The sequence below is a fragment of the Pelobates fuscus genome, chromosome 13 (assembly GCF_036172605.1).
Source record: "Pelobates fuscus isolate aPelFus1 chromosome 13, aPelFus1.pri, whole genome shotgun sequence".
NCBI classification, from domain to species: domain Eukaryota; kingdom Metazoa; phylum Chordata; class Amphibia; order Anura; family Pelobatidae; genus Pelobates; species Pelobates fuscus.
This window is the reverse complement of record NC_086329.1, coordinates 34,368,113-34,395,609: the sequence shown is the minus strand read 5'-3', so window position 1 is coordinate 34,395,609 and position 27,497 is coordinate 34,368,113. Positions and strand designations below refer to the sequence as shown.

Sequence of the window (27,497 nt, the reverse complement as noted above, 5' to 3'; positions counted from 1 at the left end):
TTAGCATCAATTCAATACCCATAACATTATGAAGCACAATGGAAAGTCTTTCAATAAGTTAAGGACCATGGATAATGTCATCAAAACATTGGTACTTAGGGACACTTGTCTGACTTGGAATGTTGACCTCATCTGGCATAGATTATGCATAGGTCATTCCATGCTGGTGTAGAGGTTTTTAAGGACAAAATTGTGATGATAGCATGGGTTTTTGTTGGTGTTTAAAGTGTTAATAGCTACATTGAAAAGCTCAGTTGCTGAGAAAAGTTCAGGTCCAGAGTCTCATTTGAGACTTGGTTCACTTGGACTTGGCAATGAGAAAGGTTAGTTGGTTTTACTTACCTTAAACCAGGTCTGTCCAACCTGCAGCCCCCCCCCCCAGATGTTGCTGAACTACCACTCCCATGATTCCCTGGCTATCAGTTTAATTGAAAGAATGATGGGAGTTGTAGTTCAGCAACATCTGGGGGGCCGCACTTTGGACAGGCCTGCCTTAAACTGTCTTTTCTGGCCACTTCCATCTCTATACCGGCACACTCTTCAGTCCCTGGCATTTCATCTGACTGGAGTCCACATTGGTGCTGTAAAGAATGTACTTTTACTAAATACATTTTTGAAAAAGGTTTGATTTATTTATTGGAGGGGGAGGGGGCTGACAGAGACAAGTTTATGTTGCTTCAAGTCAGGGGTCAAGTCCTGGGGAAAAAAGTGTGGGAACTCAAGATTCCCGCCCCCCCCCCCCCCTTAAAAAAATTACACTCCTATGCATATAGCGCAGTGCAGTGTGTGTATAATGAATGTAGTGTGTTTGTAGTGAATGCAGAGTATGAATAATAAATGTAGTGTGTTTGTAATGAGTGCAGTGTGTATAATAAATGTAGTGTGTTTGTAGTGAGTGCAGAGTGTGTATAATGAATGTAGTGTGTTTGTAGTGAGTGCAGAGTGTGTATAATGAATGCAGTGTGTTTGTAGTGAGTGCAGAGTGTGTATAATGAATGCAGTGTGTTTGTAGTGAGTGTAGATTGTGTATAATGAATGCAGTGTGTTTGTAGTGAGTGTAGATTGTGTATAATGAATGTAGTGTGTTTGTAGTGAGTGCAGTGTGTATAATAAATGTAGTGTGTTTGTAGTGAGTGCAGAATGTGTATAATGAATGTAGTGTGTGCAGTGTGTATAATGAATGCAGTGTGTTTGCATTCATTATACACACTGCACTCACTACAGTGTGTTTGTAGTGAGTGTAGATTGTGTGTAATGAATGTAGTGTGTAGTGAGTATAATGAATGTAGTGTGTGTAGTGAGTGCAGTGTGTATAATGAATGTAGTGTGTGTAGTGAGTGCAGTGTGTGTAGTGAGTGCAGTGTGTATAATGAATGCAGTGTGTTTGTAGTGAGTGCAGTGTGTATAATGAATGCAGTGTGTTTGTAGTGAGTGCAGTGTGTATAATGAATGCAGTGTGTTTGTAGTGAGTGTAGATTGTGTATAATGAATGTAGTGTGTTTGTAGTGAGTGCAGAATGTGTGTAATGAATGTAGTGTGTGTAGTGAGTGCAGTGTGTATAATGAATGCAGTGTGTTTGTAGTGAGTGCAGAGTGTGTATAATGAATGTAGTCTGTTTGTAGTGAGTGCAGTGTGTATAATAAATGTAGTGTGTTTGTAGTGAGTGCAGAATGTGTATAATGAATGTAGTGTTTGTAGTAAGTGTAGATTGTGTATAATGAATGTAGTGTGTTTGTAGGGAGTTCAGAATGTGTGTAATGAATGTAGTGTGTGTAGTGAGTGCAGTGTGTATAATGAATGCAGTGTGTTTGTAGTGAGTGCAGAGTGTGTATAATGAATGTAGTCTGTTTGTAGTGAGTGCAGTGTGTATAATAAATGTAGTGTTTGTAGTGAGTGCAGAATGTGTATAGTGAATGTAGTGTTTGTAGTGAGTGTAGATTGTGTATAATGAATGTAGTGTGTTTGTAGTGAGTTCAGAATGTGTGTAATGAATGTAGTGTGTGTAGTGAGTGCAGTGTGTATAATGAATGTAGTGTGTGTAGTGAGTGCAGTGTGTATAATGAATGCAGTGTGTTTGTAGTGAGTGCAGTGTGTATAATGAATGCAGTGTGTTTGTAGTGAGTGTAGATTGTGTATAATGAATGTAGTGTGTTTGTAGTGAGTGCAGAATGTGTGTAATGAATGTAGTGTGTGTAGTGAGTGCAGTGTGTATAATGAATGCAGTGTGTTTGTAGTGAGTGCAGATTGTGTATAATGAATGCAGTGTGTGTAGTGAGTGCAGATTGTGTATATTGAATGTAGTGTGTTTGTAGTGAGTGCAGAATGTGTATAATGAATGTAGTGTTTGTAGTGAGTGTAGATTGTGTATAATGAATGTAGTGTGTTTGTAGTGAGTTCAGAATGTGTGTAATGAATGTAGTGTGTGTAGTGAGTGCAGTGTGTATAATGAATGTAGTGTGTGTAGTGAGTGCAGTGTGTATAATGAATGCAGTGTGTTTGTAGTGAGTGCAGTGTGTATAATGAATGCAGTGTGTTTGTAGTGAGTGTAGATTGTGTATAATGAATGTAGTGTGTTTGTAGTGAGTGCAGAATGTGTGTAATGAATGTAGTGTGTGTAGTGAGTGCAGTGTGTATAATGAATGCAGTGTGTTTGTAGTGAGTGCAGATTGTGTATAATGAATGCAGTGTGTTTGTAGTGAGTGCAGATTGTGTATATTGAATGTAGTGTGTTTGTAGTGAGTGCAGAATGTGTATAATGAATGTAGTGTGTGTAGTGAGTGCAGTGTGTATAATGGATGCAGTGTGTTTGTAGTGAGTGCAGATTGTGTATAATGAATGCAGTGTGTTTGTAGTGAGTGCAGATTGTGTATAATGAATGCAGTGTGTTTGTAGTGAGTGTAGATTGTGTATAATGAATGCAGTGTGTTTGTAGTGAGTGTAGATTGTGTATAATGAATGTAGTGTGTTTGTAGTGAGTGCAGTGTGTATAATAAATGTAGTGTGTTTGTAGTGAGTGCAGAATGTGTATAATGAATGTAGTGTGTGCAGTGTGTATAATGAATGCAGTGTGTTTGCATTCATTATACACACTGCACTCACTACAGTGTGTTTGTAGTGAGTGTAGATTGTGTGTAATGAATGTAGTGTGTTTGTAGTGAGTGCAGAGTGTGTATAATGAATGCAGTGTGTTTGTAGTGAGTGCAGAGTGTGTATAATGAATGCAGTGTTTTTACAGAGACAAGTTTATGTTGCTTCAAGTCAGGGGTCAAGTCCTGGGTGAAAAAGTGTGGGAACTCAAGATTCCCGCCCCCCCCCCCCCCTTAAAAAAATTACACTCCTATGCATATAGCGCAGTGCAGTGTGTGTATAATGAATGTAGTGTGTTTGTAGTGAATGCAGAGTATGAATAATAAATGTAGTGTGTTTGTAATGAGTGCAGTGTGTATAATAAATGTAGTGTGTTTGTAGTGAGTGCAGAGTGTGTATAATGAATGTAGTGTGTTTGTAGTGAGTGCAGAGTGTGTATAATGAATGCAGTGTGTTTGTAGTGAGTGCAGAGTGTGTATAATGAATGCAGTGTGTTTGTAGTGAGTGTAGATTGTGTATAATGAATGCAGTGTGTTTGTAGTGAGTGTAGATTGTGTATAATGAATGTAGTGTGTTTGTAGTGAGTGCAGTGTGTATAATAAATGTAGTGTGTTTGTAGTGAGTGCAGAATGTGTATAATGAATGTAGTGTGTGCAGTGTGTATAATGAATGCAGTGTGTTTGCATTCATTATACACACTGCACTCACTACAGTGTGTTTGTAGTGAGTGTAGATTGTGTGTAATGAATGTAGTGTGTAGTGAGTATAATGAATGTAGTGTGTGTAGTGAGTGCAGTGTGTATAATGAATGTAGTGTGTGTAGTGAGTGCAGTGTGTATAATGAATGCAGTGTGTTTGTAGTGAGTGCAGTGTGTATAATGAATGCAGTGTGTTTGTAGTGAGTGTAGATTGTGTATAATGAATGTAGTGTGTTTGTAGTGAGTGCAGAATGTGTGTAATGAATGTAGTGTGTGTAGTGAGTGCAGTGTGTATAATGAATGCAGTGTGTTTGTAGTGAGTGCAGAGTGTGTATAATGAATGTAGTCTGTTTGTAGTGAGTGCAGTGTGTATAATAAATGTAGTGTGTTTGTAGTGAGTGCAGAATGTGTATAATGAATGTAGTGTTTGTAGTGAGTGTAGATTGTGTATAATGAATGTAGTGTGTTTGTAGGGAGTTCAGAATGTGTGTAATGAATGTAGTGTGTGTAGTGAGTGCAGTGTGTATAATGAATGCAGTGTGTTTGTAGTGAGTGCAGAGTGTGTATAATGAATGTAGTCTGTTTGTAGTGAGTGCAGTGTGTATAATAAATGTAGTGTGTTTGTAGTGAGTGCAGAATGTGTATAGTGAATGTAGTGTTTGTAGTGAGTGTAGATTGTGTATAATGAATGTAGTGTGTTTGTAGTGAGTTCAGAATGTGTGTAATGAATGTAGTGTGTGTAGTGAGTGCAGTGTGTATAATGAATGTAGTGTGTGTAGTGAGTGCAGTGTGTATAATGAATGCAGTGTGTTTGTAGTGAGTGCAGTGTGTATAATGAATGCAGTGTGTTTGTAGTGAGTGTAGATTGTGTATAATGAATGTAGTGTGTTTGTAGTGAGTGCAGAATGTGTGTAATGAATGTAGTGTGTGTAGTGAGTGCAGTGTGTATAATGAATGCAGTGTGTTTGTAGTGAGTGCAGATTGTGTATAATGAATGCAGTGTGTTTGTAGTGAGTGCAGATTGTGTATATTGAATGTAGTGTGTTTGTAGTGAGTGCAGAATGTGTATAATGAATGTAGTGTTTGTAGTGAGTGTAGATTGTGTATAATGAATGTAGTGTGTTTGTAGTGAGTTCAGAATGTGTGTAATGAATGTAGTGTGTGTAGTGAGTGCAGTGTGTATAATGAATGCAGTGTGTTTGTAGTGAGTGCAGTGTGTATAATGAATGTAGTCTGTTTGTAGTGAGTGCAGTGTGTGTATAATGAATGTAGTCTGTTTGTAGTGAGTGCAGTGTGTATAATAAATGTAGTGTGTTTGTAGTGAGTGCAGAATGTGTATAGTGAATGTAGTGTTTGTAGTGAGTGTAGATTGTGTATAATGAATGTAGTGTGTTTGTAGTGAGTTCAGAATGTGTGTAATGAATGTAGTGTGTGTAGTGAGTGCAGTGTGTATAATGAATGTAGTGTGTGTAGTGAGTGCAGTGTGTATAATGAATGCAGTGTGTTTGTAGTGAGTGCAGTGTGTATAATGAATGCAGTGTGTTTGTAGTGAGTGTAGATTGTGTATAATGAATGTAGTGTGTTTGTAGTGAGTGCAGAATGTGTGTAATGAATGTAGTGTGTGTAGTGAGTGCAGTGTGTATAATGAATGCAGTGTGTTTGTAGTGAGTGCAGATTGTGTATAATGAATGCAGTGTGTTTGTAGTGAGTGCAGATTGTGTATATTGAATGTAGTGTGTTTGTAGTGAGTGCAGAATGTGTATAATGAATGTAGTGTGTGTAGTGAGTGCAGTGTGTATAATGGATGCAGTGTGTTTGTAGTGAGTGCAGATTGTGTATAATGAATGCAGTGTGTTTGTAGTGAGTGCAGATTGTGTATAATGAATGCAGTGTGTTTGTAGTGAGTGTAGATTGTGTATAATGAATGCAGTGTGTTTGTAGTGAGTGTAGATTGTGTATAATGAATGTAGTGTGTTTGTAGTGAGTGCAGTGTGTATAATAAATGTAGTGTGTTTGTAGTGAGTGCAGAATGTGTATAATGAATGTAGTGTGTGCAGTGTGTATAATGAATGCAGTGTGGTTGCATTCATTATACACACTGCACTCACTACAGTGTGTTTGTAGTGAGTGTAGATTGTGTGTAATGAATGTAGTGTGTGTAGTGAGTATAATGAATGTAGTGTGTGTAGTGAGTGCAGTGTGTATAATGAATGTAGTGTGTGTAGTGAGTGCAGTGTGTATAATGAATGCAGTGTGTTTGTAGTGAGTGCAGTGTGTATAATGAATGCAGTGTGTTTGTAGTGAGTGTAGATTGTGTATAATGAATGTAGTGTGTTTGTAGTGAGTGCAGAATGTGTGTAATGAATGTAGTGTGTGTAGTGAGTGCAGTGTGTATAATGAATGCAGTGTGTTTGTAGTGAGTGCAGAGTGTGTATAATGAATGTAGTCTGTTTGTAGTGAGTGCAGTGTGTATAATAAATGTAGTGTGTTTGTAGTGAGTGCAGAATGTGTATAATGAATGTAGTGTTTGTAGTGAGTGTAGATTGTGTATAATGAATGTAGTGTGTTTGTAGGGAGTTCAGAATGTGTGTAATGAATGTAGTGTGTGTAGTGAGTGCAGTGTGTATAATGAATGCAGTGTGTTTGTAGTGAGTGCAGAGTGTGTATAATGAATGTAGTCTGTTTGTAGTGAGTGCAGTGTGTATAATAAATGTAGTGTGTTTGTAGTGAGTGCAGAGTGTGTATAATGAATGTAGTGTGTTTGTAGTGAGTGCAGAGTGTGTATAATGAATGCAGTGTGTTTGTAGTGAGTGCAGAGTGTGTATAATGAATGCAGTGTGTTTGTAGTGAGTGTAGAGTGTGTATAATGAATGCAGTGTGTTTGTAGTGAGTGTAGATTGTGTATAATGAATGTAGTGTGTTTGTAGTGAGTGCAGTGTGTATAATAAATGTAGTGTGTTTGTAGTGAGTGCAGAATGTGTATAATGAATGTAGTGTGTGCAGTGTGTATAATGAATGCAGTGTGTTTGCATTCATTATACACACTGCACTCACTACAGTGTGTTTGTAGTGAGTGTAGATTGTGTGTAATGAATGTAGTGTGTAGTGAGTATAATGAATGTAGTGTGTGTAGTGAGTGCAGTGTGTATAATGAATGTAGTGTGTGTAGTGAGTGCAGTGTGTATAATGAATGCAGTGTGTTTGTAGTGAGTGCAGTGTGTATAATGAATGCAGTGTGTTTGTAGTGAGTGTAGATTGTGTATAATGAATGTAGTGTGTTTGTAGTGAGTGCAGAATGTGTGTAATGAATGTAGTGTGTGTAGTGAGTGCAGTGTGTATAATAAATGTAGTGTGTTTGTAGTGAGTGCAGAATGTGTATAATGAATGTAGTGTTTGTAGTGAGTGTAGATTGTGTATAATGAATGTAGTGTGTTTGTAGGGAGTTCAGAATGTGTGTAATGAATGTAGTGTGTGTAGTGAGTGCAGTGTGTATAATGAATGCAGTGTGTTTGTAGTGAGTGCAGTGTGTGTATAATGAATGTAGTCTGTTTGTAGTGAGTGCAGTGTGTATAATAAATGTAGTGTGTTTGTAGTGAGTGCAGAATGTGTATAGTGAATGTAGTGTTTGTAGTGAGTGTAGATTGTGTATAATGAATGTAGTGTGTTTGTAGTGAGTTCAGAATGTGTGTAATGAATGTAGTGTGTGTAGTGAGTGCAGTGTGTATAATGAATGTAGTGTGTGTAGTGAGTGCAGTGTGTATAATGAATGCAGTGTGTTTGTAGTGAGTGCAGTGTGTATAATGAATGCAGTGTGTTTGTAGTGAGTGTAGATTGTGTATAATGAATGTAGTGTGTTTGTAGTGAGTGCAGAATGTGTGTAATGAATGTAGTGTGTGTAGTGAGTGCAGTGTGTATAATGAATGCAGTGTGTTTGTAGTGAGTGCAGATTGTGTATAATGAATGCAGTGTGTTTGTAGTGAGTGCAGATTGTGTATATTGAATGTAGTGTGTTTGTAGTGAGTGCAGAATGTGTATAATGAATGTAGTGTTTGTAGTGAGTGTAGATTGTGTATAATGAATGTAGTGTGTTTGTAGTGAGTTCAGAATGTGTGTAATGAATGTAGTGTGTGTAGTGAGTGCAGTGTGTATAATGAATGCAGTGTGTTTGTAGTGAGTGCAGAGTGTGTATAATGAATGTAGTCTGTTTGTAGTGAGTGCAGTGTGTATAATAAATGTAGTGTGTTTGTAGTGAGTGCAGAATGTGTATAGTGAATGTAGTGTTTGTAGTGAGTGTAGATTGTGTATAATGAATGTAGTGTGTTTGTAGTGAGTTCAGAATGTGTGTAATGAATGTAGTGTGTGTAGTGAGTGCAGTGTGTATAATGAATGTAGTGTGTGTAGTGAGTGCAGTGTGTATAATGAATGCAGTGTGTTTGTAGTGAGTGCAGTGTGTATAATGAATGTAGTGTGTGTAGTGAGTGCAGTGTGTATAATGAATGCAGTGTGTTTGTAGTGAGTGCAGTGTGTATAATGAATGCAGTGTGTTTGTAGTGAGTGTAGATTGTGTATAATGAATGTAGTGTGTTTGTAGTGAGTGCAGAATGTGTGTAATGAATGTAGTGTGTGTAGTGAGTGCAGTGTGTATAATGAATGCAGTGTGTTTGTAGTGAGTGCAGATTGTGTATAATGAATGCAGTGTGTTTGTAGTGAGTGCAGATTGTGTATATTGAATGTAGTGTGTTTGTAGTGAGTGCAGAATGTGTATAATGAATGTAGTGTGTGTAGTGAGTGCAGTGTGTATAATGGATGCAGTGTGTTTGTAGTGAGTGTAGATTGTGTATAATGAATGCAGTGTATTTGTAGTGAGTGCATTGTGTATAATGAATGTAGTGTGTTTGTAGTGAGTGCAGAGTGTGTATAATGAATGCGTAGTGTGTTTGTAATGAGTGCATAGTGTGTATAATGAATGTAGTGTGTTTGTAATAAGTGCAGATTGTGTATAATGAATGCAGTGTGTGCTGGATGATGCGTGTGCGTGTGTGTGTGCTGGATGATGTGTGTGTGTGTGTGTGCGTGCTGGATGATGTGTGTGTGCTGGATGATGTGTGTGTGTGTGTGTGTGCGCGCTGGATGATGTGTGTGTGTGTGTGCTGGATGGTGTGTGTGTGTGTGCTGGATGGTGTGTGTGTGTGTGCTGGATGATGGGCGGGAAGAATTTTTTGTGTTTAACTTTGTGTGTCTATATTTGTTTACTTTATTCCCCCCTCCCTGCTTCTTACCTTGTCAGGGAGGGGGGAGATCTCCTGGTGGTCCAGTGGAGGGAAGCAGCCGCTGCACACAGGGGCCATCACACGCTGTGTTCCCTCTCCAGCTTTAACTCTCGCGAGACTCGCCTGTGCGGAGCGTTGCCATGGTAACCCGTGGCAACGCTCTAACAGCCCCGGGTCTCGCAAGAGTTAAAGCTGGAGAGGGAACACAGCGTGTGATGGCCCCTGTGTGCAGGTAACAGGGCAGGTCCTGCAGGACTGGCAACGGGAACGGCGTTCCTGCTATGGAAAAAGTGCAGGAACGCCGTTCCCATGCGTTCCTGCAGGACTCGAGCCCTGCTTCAAGTACTGGTTCCCCTAGTTTATTGTTTAAACTCGGTGCTTTCTGAACAGAACTCATGGTGACTCGAAATATTTATACACCCTCCAAAATCCTACACACAAATGACAATTTGTTACTAAAATAAAGAAACCAATAACTTCACACGATTGGCAAATTATTTTATAGTTAAATATAAACGGATAGATTTTTTTTTTTTTGCAGGACTTATTTTGTACGTTAAAAAAAACAATAATTTTGTATGAAAAGCTATTATAGCGTGCATACTATTTTATTTTGTTCATTAGCCTTCTGGAGCAGAATAATAACTGTTCGTTGTATAGATGCAAACATTCAGGTTGGCGGGGGTGAGATTCTATGTTTTGCAAGCTTGTTTAGAGCTGTGTCAGCCTACCATGTGCAGCTGAGCTGATATGCAGAGGTTCAGCCCTGAGTATGTACAGCACTGGATTCCTGTCTGCATATTGAGCAAGTGTAGGATGCTTAAAGGGACACTGTAGTCACCAGAACAACTACAGCTTATTGAATGTCTTCTGGTGAGTCGAATCATTACCTTCAGGCTTTTTGCTGTAAACACTGTCTTTGCAGAGAAAATGCAGTGTTTACATTACAGCCTAGGGATAACTTCACTGGCCACTCCTCAGATGGCTGTTACAGATCCTTCCTGGGTCATGGCTGCCTAAAATGCATCCAAACATTCAGTGTCTCCTCCTTCTGCATGCAGACACTAAACTTTCCTCATAGAGATTCATTGATTCAATTCATCTCTATGAGGAGATGCTGATTGGCCAGGGCTGTGTTTGAATCATGCTGGCTCTGCCTCCTTGTCAGTCTCAGCCAATTCTATGGGGAATCATTGTGATTGGCTCAGACTACCACTTCTGATGAAGTCAACAGACTGCTTGTTTTTCTGAGACAAACAACATGCAGAGTTACAGCTTCAGGCTTGAATACAGTAAGATTTTGGTATATATTTATGGAGGCATGAGGGTCCCAGGGTGGCTAGATGGTGGTTTTAACACGAAAGGGTCAGGAATACATGTTTGTGTTCCTGACCCTATAGTGATCCTTTAATGGAGGACACAACTAGAAGTGCCTTTAATGCAGGGGGAGGGGGGGGGGGGGGGGCGCAGTTGAGCTGAGATGCCAAGTGCCAGTCACCCGTACATCAACCATGTCAAAATATGATTTTAACATTATAGAATTTTAATAATCTGTTTGTGAGTCAAGCCTTATTAATTACTAGATTTTCCTTATATATAATTTTAGTTTATATTGTGGTATGTCATAGTAAATATTATTTAAAATGGGTGAAACCAGGAAAGCAACTTAAGTGTTAAAACGTGGGGGGGGGGGAATATTTTTGCATACTAAAATCTACATAATGAGTAACTAGGTCTATAAAGAAGGAAAAGTAAATTAAGAAAACACATGACCTATCGATAAGGGAAGTTGTTTGATGAAAATGAGAACTACAGAGACTCGCGTACAATGCATTCCTAAGTATACAAAAGGAAAGGAACTAAACGTAATTTTAAATATTTGTAGTTTTTAAAATGTGATCATTGAAAAATACACATTGCATTCATTATTGTATTTGTTCTGTCATATATATCAATATCCAACATATTCACTAGTTCTTTATATCTTACCACATAATACAGTATATACAATAGTAACTTAAGGCATTTCAGCTGGCATGTGTAAATGTTCAAATAATGCACTTTTTTCAGGTAACATATTGAAATTTAGTTCAGTAGAGTGGTACTATCGTGTCCATAATGCATCTGAAAAATGCTGTTGTTTCAATGCTTATTATACAAAAGTTTGCAAAAGTTTTTTGCAATATAGTTTATTGAAAATAAGTATAGTTACAAATGTACAACAATTCCAAAATTTAATTGTGTAATGCTTATTTAGAACAACATTTATCATATAGTAATTGACCTTTGTTCATATAGGACCTAGTGACAAATCTACTAATTTGGAGGCATAGTGGTATTAGTTTGAAGGTTATATAGCATATATATAAAAATATATTGCATTTCCAGGTGGTGTTTAATCAGGTAACATTGTCCTTATTTTACCAAAACATAGTGAAGCCGAATGCATAAGCGCTCATTGTATGGATTGGTAATTTAAGTAGCCCTAATAGCAGTCACCGATAGGATATAAAAAGATATCCAAAGTATATAGAACTGAAAGGGGAAAAAAACGGTTTATAGGTACGTAGGTAAGAAAAGATAACGTAGGGTGTTTAGCGAGTGTGGATTAATAGTAGGGTAAACCTCTGAGTAGGCGAGAGTTCCCATGCAGGTGACTCTCCTGAGAGTTAGGCAGGTACAGTTGTGGTACAGTTTGCATACCGTGGCAGAAATTGTGAAATTTTGGCATGGGTTTTGAAAATATGAATGCTCTTGCAAAAAAATTATTTTATTGAAGGATGTGATCATATGAAGCCATTTATAATCACATAGTTTTTTTTAAATCATAATAACAGAAATCACCCAAATGGCCCTGATCAAAAGTTTACATACCCTTAAATGTTTGGCCTTGTTACATATACACAAGGTGACACACACAGGTTAAAATGTCAATTAACCCCTTAAGGACCAAACTTCTGGAATAAAAGGGAATCATGACATGTCACACGTCATGTGTCCTTAAGGGGTTAACGGTTAATTTCCCACACCTGCAGTTTTTTTAAATTGCAATTAGTATTGGTGTATAAATAGTCAATGCGATTGTTAGCCCTCACGCGGATGCACTGAGCAGGCTAGATACTGAGCTGTGGGGAGCAGAAAGGAACTGTCAAAAGACCTGCATAACAAGGCAATGAAACTTTACAAAGATTGAAAAGGATATAAAAAGATATCCTAAGAATTGAAAATACCAATACCAAGTCACGGTCAGGTAGACCAAGAAAGATTTCAGCCGCAACTGCCAGAAGAAGAATTTCTTGGGATACAAAGAAAAACCCACAGGTAACCTCAGGAGAAGTACAGGCTGCTCTGGAAAATACACTGTGGTTGTTTCAAGGAGCACAATACGACGATACTTGAACAAAAATGAGCTGCATGGTCGAGTTGCCAGAAGGAAGCCTTTCCTGCGCCAATGCCACAAAAAAGCCCGGTTACAATATGCCTGACAACACCTTGACACGTCGCACAGCTTCTGGCACACTGTAATTTGGAGTGACGAGACCAAAATAGAGTTTTATGGTAACATTCATAAGCGCTATGTTTTGAGAGGGGTCAGCAAGGTAGCCCACTGTGGAGCATGGTTGTGGCTCACTGATGTTGTGGTGGGTGTGAGCTCTAAAGGCAAGGAAATCTTGTGAAAATTAATGGCAAGATGAATGCAGCATGATGATATAAAATACTGGCAGACAATTTGCATTCTTCTGCATGAATGCTTTACATGGGACGCTCTTGGACTTTCCAGCATGACAATGACCCCAAGCACAAGGTCAAGTTGACCCTCCAGTGGTTGCAGCAGAAAAAGGTGAAGGTTCTGGAGTGGCTATTGCCTGACCTTAATATAATCGAGCCACTGTGAGGAGATCTTAAACATGCGGTTCATGCAAGACGACCAGACTTTGCATGACCTGGAGGCATTTTGCCAAGACCCATAGGCAGCTATACCACCTGCAAGAATAGGGGCCTAATTGACAACTATTACTAAAAACTAAGCTGTCATTGATGCTAATGGGGGCAACACACAGTACTAAGGGTATGTAGATTTTGTTGGCATGTTTTGTTTTAGGATTGTGCCATTCTGTTATAACCCACAGTTGAATATGAATCCCATAAGAAATTTAAAAAAATAGTTTTGCCTGCTCCCTCATGTCTTCTTTAAAAATTAACATATTACCAATTCTCCAAGGGTATGCAAACGTTTGAGCACAACTGTATATCGCGATCAGTGGTGTATCCTCCTGGCAGGGCACCATTTTTTTTGCTGGATGGCACCTGTAATAAGATCTCCAATGTAGTGGCATCTGCTTTGGTAAACATTGCCAAAAAGATATCGAGGAGGTCTGTTCTCAACTGCTCAATACTTGACCCAGCCTTCAAACCTGGTTCTCCTGGGCTACTGTGCGTAGACGACAGAGGCGCCGTGTGTGTAGAGGCTGCATAGTCCGCCAGGTCAGTGGACAAGAATTTGTCCATGGGACCAGACATTGCAGTGGCCATGGGATGGTTGGCAGGTGTTTGTCTTCCAGTTACAGTCCATATAAGTGTGGATGGCTGAGAGTTACAGCTTATGTCGGGTCAGATAAGCGGGAGCTTAGCGTTTATGCTGCCATCTTGCAAGTGGGTTAAGCCATGCCCCAGTTTTCCATGACTTTTCCCACTTTTTCCAATGGATTAATGGATCAGGATTAAATGACTTTGATACTTAGTAGTGAACTTGACAAAGGGTAATTTCTCCATTTGACCCTTTAAAGGACCACTCTAGGCACCCAGACCACTTCAGCTTAATGAGGTGGTCTGGGTGCCAGGTCCTTCTAGGGTTAACCCATTTTTTCATAAACATAGCAGTTTCAGAGAAACTGCTATGTTTATGAATGGGTTAAGCCTTCCCCCTATGTCCTCTAGTGGCTGTCTCATTGACAGCCGCTAGAGGCGCTTGCGTGCTTCTCACTGTGATTTTCACAGTGAGAGCACGCCAGCGTCCATAGGAAAGCATTATGAATGCTTTCCTATGTGACCGGCTGAATGCGCGCGCAGCTCTTGCCGCGCGTGCGCATTCAGCCGACGGGGAGGAGAAGAGGAGGATCGGAGGAGGAGAGCAGAAGGAGATCTCTCCGCCCAGCGCTGGAAAAAGGTAAGTTTTTACCCCTTTCCCCTTTCCAGAGCCGGGCGGGGTGGGGGCACCCTCAGGGCACTCTAGTGCCAGGAAAACGAGTATGCTTTCCTGGCACTAGAGTGGTCCTTTAATTATCACAACCTGACTATAACCAGGACAGCAACTTAAACTTCTCTAAAGATCACCAGAACCAGTGATATCACGTAGAGCTCAGTCTTTAGTAACAGTCCTCCATTAGCTACTTTATTGTGTGTTTCCAGTTCCCTCCAGGTTTAAAAACTATAAGAAATATGAAATTAAGATTTATTGTTACTGTGTAAAAAAAATACTCAAATGAAAGTTCCAGTGTTAACTGGTTAAAGACAACATGTAATGTAATGCAGTAATTTTAAGACAGGAAATCATTTTCGTAAAATAAGGTGGAAGATTCTGATGAAAATACATTTTGATTTGCTATAAAATGTAAGCATCATAATATATTTCCTTTTCCTGTGTGACAGTTGAATGTGACCGCATTAATATACACATACCACAGGTCCTCCTGTATAAAGTTCTTTCAGTGTTCACATGGGATGTATGCTGTAACCGTTTGAGAACCTTTTGTGTCACTTTACCCCACTCCCTCTAGCATGCAAGCGCATTAAGCAGGGCCCTCAACCCCTCTGGTCCTGTGTGTCCAACTTGTCTGGTTACAACTACATGTTTGTTCGTCCACCCACTGTAAAGCGCTGCAGAATTTGTTGGCGCTATATAAATAACATTAATAACATATTTTATGCACAGTTATTGTGTTTTGAAGTATTTGATACCGACTCAACACGGGTCGTGTTTGAATATATCCATTAGAAATAGCCTGATGTTATTTACACAGTGCAGATCCCAGGGTCACAGACACAAAGATTTTGTGTGTGTGTGTTTTAGTGACCAGCCTCCCCACACTTAATTTTGTTTTTTGTCTAGTAATTTATTCCCTGGTGGTCTGGTGGGGTAGCTAGCCAGTCGACACCATGTGGTAGAGAGATTGTGAGGTTTAGCACTTGACTTGTCAGAGCATTGCCGTGGTAACCTGCAGCAATGCTCTGATTGGCCGTGCTCGCAAGATTGCATTTACATGTTCTTCAGCTCTGCACCCAGGGTAGCTGCAGACTAGACTTAAGGCAATGGACTCTCTCCCCTGGACAGTTAGAGTTGTGGGGCCTGCCCTCATTCGAATACAGGGCAAGTGACCGAGCCCCGTCCCAGGGTCGAGTCCTTAATCAAGGACAGAGGGCCTGACGGATCAGTCTGCCCTAAAGCGAGTGAGGTGGCAGCCTAATTAGAAAACTGCCTCTGTCAGCCCCCCTGCCTCAGCTCCCTGTGCATCCAGCAAGGGTCAACCCTGAGTTTACAAGCAACCATGCTCCCAACTGTCCCTCTGGGATTAAAATATCATTGTCCCACAGAGTTATAGATGTTCAAAATATTCACAGGAATGTTTTTTTAAAAAGAAACTGAGAACCAGAACCAATTTGTCTCACTGAAGTGGTTATGGTGCCTGGAGTCCACCAGATAATCAGGAAAAGTATGACATTCGCACGGCAGCTCCTACGTTTTTCCTGAACTGTCCCTTGTAAGCCATCCTGGCGATTTGATTAAAGAGAGAAAAAAAGTAAAAATTTTTGATTGCATGATTCCAATTGAGGTGAATTTTTTGCATTTCCAGAGAAGATCCTGCTTTCTGTTAATTTATTAGGAACTAAATTGTGGACCTTTATCTCTTTGGTGTACTTCCTGTACTGCTCTGTGTTCTGAAAGTGGACTCAAAGAATGTAGGCTTTTTCTGGCAAACAGGTCATGTTCCCTTATTTCATGTGCATGAACCCTAGTCTGCACCGAGTAAAAGATTTTGTAATGCTCAAACTATGGTTTACAGTAAGATTTAAAGGAACACTATAGCGTTAGGAATACAAATGTGTATTTCGAATGCTAGAGAGTCCTAGTCACCATTTTGGTGACTAGGGCACTGTTCTGTGAAGAATAAATGGTTTATTAACCATTTATTTGTTTACCTTAATACAGCACCGGGTTCCCTCGGCACTGGTGATCTCTCCTCCTCCATTGATGTCAGCTTCCGAGTGGAGCTGAATGTGCATGCACGGCCAGAGGCGCGTGCGTTCAAACCCGCCCATAGGAAAGCATTACTCAAGGGGATCTTATTTGACACTGGACTCAGTGAGAATGCGCAGCGTCAGTTAAGTGTGATTTACTCTGTGTAAATCGCGGAAGCGTTCTCTAGAAGACAGCCACTAGAGGCTGGATTAACCCCTGCAGTGTAAACATAGCAGTTTCTCTGAAAATGCTAGGTTTTCAGCTGCAGGGTTAAAACTAGGGGGACCTGGCACCCAGACCACTTCATTGAGCTCAAGTGGTCTGGATGCTATAGTGGTCCTTTAAAGGCTTCACAATCAAAGAAAATCTAGACTGTTAGAGCCAGCCCTAATATACAGCTGTGCATGCTAGGTGATCAGCAGGACTCTCTAGACATTTAAAGGCACCAGGTAAAGAGCACATGTGAAGCTCGGACAGATGTACGACAGATTTAAAATAAGACTTTGTCTTGCCGTTTAGCTAGACAGGAAGTTGGCAACATATCAATTGACTGAGCATTGCTGAACATCTGTATATAGCACAAAGAGGGGAAAAGAATAGAAGTTTAAAAAAAAAAATTCTGAAAAAGCAGGCGTGCATTGGTGAAGGAAGATGAATTGCTAACAGTTCCCTTGTGAGATTTTGTAGCAGGCTTTAAGATCAGATTGAATTTTTGTTTTGTATCGATTTAAGGAATTTCTTCTCTTTTGTGTTAGGCTGTTATAATTTGGTGTACAGGAAAAAAGGGGACACCCTTTTTTCCTGTACATCCTTATCCCAGAGGGTGACCCTCTGTAAGGTTGCTGCCTCCTTTGTATATTATTAGAGCTAACCTACTCTACACTTTTTCTTGTTATAATTTGGTGCTTTGTGGCGGTTTATATCTAACCTTAGAAATACCAAGTGAAAACAATCAAATAGCATTTGCCGTTAAACCAGTACTTTACGAGCTAGTAATGCCTTAAAAGAAACACTATAGTGTTAAGAGTACTTTTTTCCTTATTCCTAACACTATATTATGATTTTGTGCCCTCCCCTGCAGTTAAGAAGGCGTTAAATAAATCAATCAATCTCTTATTCACTTACCTGATTTCAGTGCTGGATCAGGCTCCTCCCTCCTGTGACCTCAAGGAAATCCGGGAACGTAATGTGCATGCCGCAGGTGTGCGTTAGGCCTTCCCCAGACGAATATGGTGGTTTTAAAGACGAAAAGGCAGTGCTTACATTGCCCCTAGGGACACCTCCAAGTGGCCACTCCTTAGATGGCCACTGGAGGGGCTTCATGGCTCAGTGCTGCACAGTAAGCAGCACTGCCGTTCAGCATCCCCACGCTCTGCATGGAAATGCTGAATTTTCCTCAGAGATGCATTGATTAAATGCATCTCTATGAGGAGGTGCCGTTTGGCCAAAATGGTGTTTTGCCCCGCCCCCTTGCCGATTTAAAAAATCTGCAGTTTTGATTAGGTCACCAAGGGGGCGGGGCTAGCACTGCCAGACTCGTGGAGAGCTGAAAATAAGGTAAGTTTTAACCCATTCTGAGGGGGTAAGGGGGAAGGTGGGGGGGGGGGGGGGGGGGGCAAGCCACCTAAATTGTGAGTTTTCACTCGAGGGTCAGGAATACATGTTTGTGTTGCTGACCGTATAGTGATCCTTTAATTTTTATAATCTTGCAGATCCCTATAGAATTTGGATATTTATTTTTATCTGGCTCCGAGGGCCGTCTATTTTTTTTGTCTATATTTTTGTCCATCTTGGATTTCATGGAGTTGTATTCTTCTTCTTGTAATGACTTCCCTAAGTCTTATTCCATTTTCTGACACTCCTCTTTCATTCTATTAATTTCTGTTCCAAGAAAGTCCAGGTTCAAAAGGATCCAGTCAAATGAGTATTTATTTCCAGTTTAGCACAATAATCGTAATTTCCACAAAATAATGTTGGTTCTGAACCCATTCTCATACCTCTTGGTATACACTTTACTTTGTAGTATTCCACCAAGGTTGCACTATGTAATTGAAGATCTACAACTTTATTTTGTCATTTTTCTGTCTTGCTGTAGATACCCTACTGTGTCAGTGAGAAGGTGTGGCTGTTTTTAGCTTCCTGCAAGATGCGTGAAGCTTCAGACTCTGTAAAAGAAAACAGACAATCCAGTTTTTTGTTCTGTGCTGCCAAATCATAAAACATACGCAGACATCCCAAGTTTTCCGGTAGTTCCGGGAGAATCCCTCATTTTACATGCAGGTCCCTGACACCCTCATAACATGTTTACAGTGGTGTAGATACCGCGGTCGCAGGGGTCGCAGCTGCAACCGGGCCCGTCACTCCAGGGGGCCCGGACGTCCTGTGGACCCCTGCGCCTGGGTGCCTGCCATGTGTTGCGTCCCCGGCCGCCGAGGGTGCCCATTAAGGGGCCCATCAGGTGGCCCATGCTGTTAGGGCCACCTGATAGAGATGAATTTCCAGGGGGCCCCAGTCAGCGCTGCGGCGCTTTGACAGCGCGCCTGGGAGGAACATCACAGCTGGGAGGAAGTGACTGCCAATCACTTCTCCCAGCTATCAGCGAGAGCCCGCGCGGGAGAAAGGAGAGGGAGTCAGAGTGGGAACTCTGGACCCCAGGGAAAGTCAACCTCCTGCACCTAAAAGGTAGGAAACAGGAGAATGACTTAAACATTTTGTATATGTGTGTTTTTGTGTGTATGTGTTTTGTGCGTGTCTGTATGTATGTATGCATGCGTCGGTCTGTGTGTGTGTGTGTCTCTGTCTATGGATTGTGTTTACGCCACTGCATGTATAATATCCCTGATATCACATACACAATCTGACATACAATGTATATCAGATTATGTGTGGATTATCAGGATATTATATATGATTTGTGCCTCCCCTCCCTCATACTCCTTAAACAAGGGCCCAGTAAGGTGCTGGCCCTTTAATAGCCGACTGTAGTAGCAGCCTGCAGGGAGGAAGTGATGACAGCCTGTCACATCCTCTCTGCTTCACAGAGAGACGCCCAGGAGGACTGGAGGGAGGATGCAACATGGAATCAGCAGCTGTACAGGCAGCATGGGGGCAGAGGAGAGGCTGGAGTGAGCTGCAACTGCATGCTCACTCCCATCAGCCTCAGTGCTCCTCTTCATTTTGGGCTCAGTCTACTAAACTGTGAACCAGACAATGAATTGGACTCTTCACTCTGTTGCACTAGCACTTTAATTACTTGTCATATTTACTAATGAGTTGTCTCACGCAAGATATTTCTTTTTTTATTGTTCAAACAAAGGGTATAACCAATGCATAAAATGTACGTGAAAGATTGCGGTTCGTTGACACGTTGCAAGCATCATATTAAAGCATGTCACACGCAGGTGACTATTGTTGCATGTATATAAGAAATCGGTTAAAGATTAATAAGAGCATATCCCGTTCCCTACAAGTTCATCCTTAATGATAGATAAAGTTTCACATTGTACACTAAGCATAACGTCTAAGAGCAAATTGAACTCTCTACTTAAAAGTAAAAACTATTCATCCGAATAATGGTAATAAAACAAGGACAAGGATGAAGACCACGAGATGCATTGCTTTTTATAACCTACTTTCATAGAGGTCTTATTGAGATTGGTCATAGAAGACTGACTACTCAGAGTATGTCCGTAAGGATACAATCATATTAGCATGATAGTGTGAATAGAGGTGTATATGTGTATCTATGAACATCTGGGTAAGTGGTTTTTGGTTGGTTTGGAACTTAAGATGCATATGGAACTTTAACTGCACTATTACACGCCTACCTCCTTTTTGCATATAGGCAAGCGATGGCCTCCAAATATCTGTATATTTGATATATTTACCCACTGACGTCCATCTTAACTCCTTTAAAGTATCAAAATGTTGTTATATTTGAATATATATATATATTTTTTTAAGTAAAGGCACTTTTGTATGTTTTGCACTTTAATTAAATTAATGTGTGTTTATTTGTGTCACTTTAATTGTTTTGCCTTTTTATTTTTATACAATATACCTCCTGCCAACTTTTTGACTGAATTATTAATTTGTAAAATAGGTCCAAGTAGCCCAACTAGGTGTTTGAGTATTTCCACTATGTTTTTTTTAAATATATATTATTGGTATGTTTCTTTTTCAAATTCAAAATATTGGTTCTGTCGGTGGTATACATTGGTATGCAAACACAAACACACTACAGACAAACTCATTGACACACTTACACATGCTCACTACAGACAAGTTCACTGACACATGCTCACTACAGAAATGCTCACTGACACACATGCTCACTACAGACAAACTCAAAGCACTGGGGGGGGGAGGTAAGGACCTGTAGTGGGGGTCAAAAGCTGAAATGAGGGGTTATGACCTGTGATTGCGGTTAGGGACAGTAGGGGGATCTGGACCTGGGGTTGGGGCAGTAGGGGAGGGTCAGGACTTGCAGTGGGGGGTCATAGGCAGTAATGTGGGGTTAGAACTTTTAGAGGCAATAGCGGGGGTTAGGACTTGTAGTGGGTGATTATGAGCTGTAGTGGGTGGTTAGAGGCAATAGTGCCCCCAACATGGCGATGGGTTGGGAATACAAAGAAACAAGTTAAAGGGACACTCCAGATCCCTAAAGCATTTTAGCTGGCTGAAATACTTGGTGTGAACAGTAAATCCTCTTATTTTCATTTTGCAAAAAGTGCAGATTTCAGGAGAAATGGACACGTATAACTTAACTTTGTTAAACCCACTGACTTTCAGACAGCCTGCCCTGTTACTTCCTGGTTTGGTTAGCTCGGTGGAGCTAAACTCAAGAGGCAGCAATTGCCCAGAGCACCTGCCTTGCAAAGACTTCTTATTGAGCTGCATTGGGAAGTCTGATTGGATAACCGTAAAGTCTGGGCGGGGTTAAAATAGGAGGGCTTGCAAAAGCTACAGACAAGAGAGACACACACAATTTGTTTTTATCCCTTGGGTCTTCTTTGTATTAGATATGCAGTGCGAAGGATAGATAGATATTTGAAGATACACACCATAATAGAAGTATATTTCACGTAGAAGTAACATTTTAGAATTATTTGCTAAACTGAGAATTATGTAAAAGGACATTTTATTTTTTCAAAATCTACATTCCTAGATTTTTAGATGCGCTTTTAAACTGTTTTAATATTTGAAAAAATGTTTTGATATTGGGGGGGGGAGAGGAGGCTTATCAAAAAATATGAAATAGTTTGAAAAGTTTATCCAATTAAGGCCTAAGTAAAAATTCAAAAGTTATTTATCTAAACGTTCTCATCAAAACATCATCACAATGGAATTATGAGGGCTGGAGTCCCTGGTTGTAGGCTTACCTTATGATGTTAAAAGGTTTTCAAATGGTTTAACACCTAAGGTGCTCGCTGGCTGTGTGTTTATGCTCTCGTGTCCCCTCTTTGCTTGTCCCTCATACTGAGTGTGGTGACATTCTGTCATCAAACTAATATGGTGATCAGGGGTCATGTGACCAAGCTCATGTATGCCTTTCTCACACTGGGATAAGCTTTATCCTTGATATGGTAATTCAATACCTTTACAGGTCAGGAAAGAGATAACCACTCCCCCCCCTATCCCCATTCCTTCCTGTTCCTTCTTGGCTGTGCTACTGAGCAGACATGGGCTAATTTTTATCATGGTGAACTGTGAGTGGGATCTGGTGATTTTATAAGATTTAGTTGTTATTGTTAGTTAGGTTGTTGTTGCTGTTGTTGTTGTTGTTGGTATAGTTAGTTAGATTGTGTGTAATTATTTTTATGTTGTTTTGTCTCTGAATAAATATTTGTTAAAGTAGACGGACCAAAGTTTATATGTGTATGCGTACATAATAATTTATAGAGTTTGGTAATACACCACACTGAGCAGAGAAGAGAATCATTGAGAAGTATTTTGAGTAATTGTATATATGGTTATTTGCTGAAAGTGTCAGATGATGCTCCTGGCCAATCACCTGTGCTCAATGCTTCCCTTCTCTGCTCGGTACAGAGGCCGAACAGAGAATGTATAGGAGAGTATCTTAGGTGTTAAACCTTTAAACATTTAAACACCTTAAGGCAGAACTTTGCACAGGGACACCAGCACTCAAAACGCCTTGATTGGGATGCGGATATGTTGAAAAAAGAAATATGCTTTAAAGGAACACTATAGGGTCAGGAACACAAACTTGCCCCCGCCCCAATGGGGAAAGCATTGGATTGGCTAAAATCGTCAAGGGGCAGGGCCAAACGCCATTTTAGCCAATCAGCACCTCCTCATAGAGATGCATTGAATCAATGCATCTCTATAAGGAAAATTCAGCGTCCCCACGCAGAGCGTGTTTTACTATAGATTACACCTTTAATAGAGCACCATTTTAACTCACCGGCAAGATCTCTACTTGGAAGCGGCAGAGAGCAGAGGTTTGACTTCTGTACTTGCGTAGCTGTGGACTGGGATACAATTTTAAATTCCAGACTTGTAGAAGAGAAACTGAGGAATAATTTCGAGTTCTCTGAGACTTATCAGATAATATTGCTTTCTCCTGCATTTTGTTTGCGGTTATACCGTCCACGAATGGCTACAAAACGGCAAGTTTAGCAACACGTAAAATACTATGCCTGACCATCGTGTATTTGATCTCTGCTCACTCCAGCCCAAGAAGGTCCCGAGCCTGTTTGTCTCTGAATTGTAAAATGTTTTGGGAATGTAGGAATAACTAACACGCTAGCATTTTCACTACACATTGGCTTGTGTTGTATTGAAGTTGTGTGTGAATTGGGCTATGTTACGGTAGCTGTATGTTCAGGCAGAAAGGGAAACCTAACGTGGGTGATATTTCTGATTTTAAAACGAAATAGCTAGTTAAAGGAACACTATAGTAACCTAAATTACTGAAGCTAAATAAAGCAGTTTTAGTGTATAGATCATTCCCCTGCAATTTCACTGCTCAATTCACTGTCATTTAGGAGTTAAATCACTTTGTTTCTGTTTATGCAGCCCTAGCCACACCTCCCCTGGCTATGATTGACAGAGCCTGCATGGAAAAAAAAAAACTGGTTTCACTTTCAAACAGATATAATTTACCTTAAATAATTGTATCTCAATCTCTAAATTGAACTTTAATCACATACAGGAGGCACTTGCAGGGTCTAGCAAGCTATTAACATAGCAGGGGATAAGAAAATCTTAATTAAACAGAACTTGCAATAAAGAAAGCCTAAATAGGGCTCTCTTTACAGGAAGTGTTTATGGAAGGCTGTGCAAGTCACATGCAGGGAGGTGTGACTAGGGTTCATAAACAAAGGGATTTAACTCCTAAATGGCAGAGGATTGAGCAGTGATGCTGCAGGGGCATGTTCTATACACCAAAACTGATTCATTAAGCTAAAGTTGTTCAGGTGACTATAGTGTCCCTTTAATGAAGATAAGTAGATTTTGTCGTCCCTAGACAAAACGTATCTGCTACATCTTCCTCGCGTATTCCATTTCTGGCTGTGTGAAATAGTCTGTTCGATTGACAATTAAAACAACAAACAGTCTAAATGCACAATCTGTGTTCTGTTTAAGTACTTACAGCACTTAGTGAGAAGGGATGCCGATCACATCTAGGTCTTGCCAGTCAATAGACTGGAAAAGGGGTGATGGAGGATGAAGCCTCTTGTCCCCAGTCTTGTGAACCCTGATTTCTTCAGGAGATATAAAGGGAGACAGAAGAACATCAGGAATAAATCTATTATTGCTTTTATTACCAGAACACAAAGATTAAAGCAAACAACAAGCAATTGATATAACACAAGAGGTGGCATCATCAATGATGTCCATACTTGGACTGGTCTGCCCGCTAAAGAGACTTGCCCGTCTGGCCCCCAACCTTGCAAGGAGCACTGCTGAAGTGTTCTCCCGAGTGTCTTTGTGCCTGTGATCACTGCAAGTGTGTCTAATGATCTGGACTGTTGAGGGGACGGATACTGGAATGTAAAAGTACAGTCAAATATACATACTAATAATTAGGCAAAACTGGCAAAGTTTTAGATTTTTTCTAAATCTGTCATTTTAACCCAAATTGTGCCTATTTAGCCAGTATTTTATTTTGTAGCAAATAAAATGCCCCCCCCCCCATGGCAATCACCCCCCAAAAAATAAAAATAAACACACAGATACACACACAGTCACAGAGGCAAACAATGACACACAGACACACAAACAGATGTACAGGCCCACATGCAGGCACACAGACACATATTATACATTATTGCAGGTAGAGGGCAAATGGGGCAGCTGCTTTCGGCCTGCCAGTTTGTCCCACGTTAAAGACGGCCCTAGTAATCTAATGGAGTAGCGGAGAAAGGCAAGTAAATACCTCACTAATCTGTTACTTCTTTATATTGGGTTGCTGTTTAGAACCTCATTGTTGGACTCGAAATAACAAATTACCTGACCTTTAGGAAATGCATAGCTGTAACAATACTTAAAGTGCAAGATGTATATTATAAAAAAAGTCAGGTCTATGGTTCTGGTCATAATTACTTTATTTTAATTGTGTTAGAAAAATATAATTAAAAACACTAAAACTTGTAGGAACCATGCACACATGATTTAAAACAGTATGTAAGATTTAAGTGAAATGACTTTTTTCCCCCAAAAGTATCTAAAACCTCTCTACACACGCAATCCCACAAGCGCACACCAAATGCTTGCTCAGTACCCCCTGCTCAATATTTGTGGTGGGGTGGGTGTTTTTTTTTGTTGAGCCAAACATCTTTGCATGAGCCCTGATCACATTCACACACTAACAGTCTGCACAATACTATCCCCACAGTCACACACTAACAGTCTGCAGAATACTATCCTCACATTCACACACTAACAGTCTGCAGAATACTATCCTCACATTCACACACTAACAGTCTGCAGAATACTATCCCCACATTCACACACTAACAGTCTGCAGAATACTATCCCCACATTCACACACTAACAGTCTGCAGAATACTATCCCCACATTCACACACTAACAGTCTGCAGAATACTATCCTCACATTCACACACTAACAGTCTGCAGAATACTATCCCCACATTCACACACTAACAGTCTGCAGAATACGATCCCCACATTCACACAATAACTCTCTACAGAAATGTACTTCCCAGATGAAAGCCCGGACAAGGATAATGTGATTGTGAATCTTGGGTACTAGTTGGTACTGCTATCAATGATGTGAAAGGTGAGGTTGTGGTTTATGGGGATGATATGGATTTTTGGGGATGGTATAATGTGTGTGTGTATATATACATCCCACAAACACTTATGCTAAATATAGAGGTTAGAAAAACACAAAATATAAAAAATCCTGGGAAAGAATAGTTGCCCTTTATCTCTTCATATTCTTAAAGTAGCCAGGTCATTAACCCATTAAAAGGAGGGTTTAAACTGTTGTACTATCTAGAAACATCTGTACTATCTAGAACTCATTGCTTTGATAAATATAGTATGTTTGTTTATTTTAGCTCAAACCTGCTCCATTTTGGCCTTGATAAACATAAATAAATATTTGTGAAGGACATATCGTTTACAAAGTGCTAAATGTTGGGAAAAATTCCATTGGTTTCAAAAGGTCATTGCTACACTTTACCATTTTGCTCAAAATGGTCTTTATTCATAATCCCTGCTGTGTTGAAATGTTTTCGGTTTACGTCCCTAGTGCTCACATGATTAGAAGTAGCTAAGGATATAATTAATTTCTGTTAAGCACACAGCACGTTCGGTTTGCGATGTGTGTGTTAAGCCAAGTGACTCCTTAGTCGGTTACTGATGAGCTAAGATGAATATAAGAAAGCTTGTCTTGATTATGTCCAAGTACTCTTTGAGTGGATTTGAACGCAGCATCCAATAGAGGATTGTAGAAATAGATTGGAGACTGTGGTCTGGCTGGGGAGTTAGCTCTTGGTATTTGGCCGTTGACTACATCCCACAGCAAGACTGAAAAGGGAGAGTAGTCAAAAATAAGCTAGTGAAAGAAAATCAAAAGTAAAATAAACACGGAGAAATGAAAGTAGACAGTCAGCTTAATACAATAACGGAAGGAAGCAAAAAAAAAAATCTCATGGTGTCAAAAATTAGAAAAATATTCTCTATACTGGAATTAACATAATGTTATCAAGGATAATCAAATTGAACCATTGCCTGTCTAGAAGGTTGCACCAAATTCTTCAGCTGCATTTAATTGACATTAAAGGGACACTATATGCATCAAAACAACTTTAGCTTAAATGTTTTGGTATATAGATAATGCCCCTGCAGTCTCATTGCTTAATTCTCTGCCATTTAGGAGTTAAGTCACTTTTGTTTATGTTTATTTCAGCTCTAGCCACAGCTCCCGTTTTAAATATATCTAGGTACATTCTGTAAACCTGTTCTATTGTCGCATCATTGTACAATGTAACTACATGTTATCTTAGTGCTACAGCCGAAGCAATTTTCATGCTCCAAACCTTTAATCCGTGTCGTCAGCTGCAATGATTGATGTATCATGATGTATCATTTTGTACAATACTTTTGTATAATACTTTGTATAATACTCCTGTACTTTGTGTATTGCTATTTTCTATATAAAACCAATAAATACTATATATTGAAGAAAACAAATTTACATATCCCCTATATTTAAAAAGTATGCGCTGTGAGGTATGAAAAATAAAACCAAATATAGAAATCTATATTCCTCTATCCTGGAACTGAGCTCCTTAATGAAGCTGCTTGTCAATCATTGTTTTCAGTTCTACTCTGTACAGCTATGAATCACAAAACAATGTGTTCCCATGGTGTGTTTTGATTGAGCTCAATTGCAATGTCAGTTACCTTTAAAGGAACACTACAAGCCCCCTAACCATACCCTCCAAGAGTAATCTTTCAAACTATTTTATACTGGTTTGGCAACTTACTTAAGTCCTCTGAGTGGCTGCAATGGGTCCAATCATCTCCTGCAAGAATAGTTTGATGTCTAGAATAAGCTAAGCCTGGCTTTATTGAGAACCAAGCTCACTGGTGGAATGCACTCAACTGCTCAACTCTCAGCCAGTGAGTGTGGCCATGCATATTTCTTAGCTCAGTGCAGCTAACCTGATTCTCCTGCAATGTGAATTCGGGAGCAGGTACTGCAGACA

At 39.9% G+C, this 27,497-nt stretch overlaps 1 protein-coding gene across 11 annotated transcripts in view; it reads left to right on the top strand.

The window, feature by feature from the left end:
- EVL (Enah/Vasp-like) overlaps window positions 1–27,497 on the top strand; it is a 183,736-nt gene that overhangs the window by 89,018 nt on the left and 67,221 nt on the right. The gene's annotated exons all lie outside the window — the stretch shown is intronic.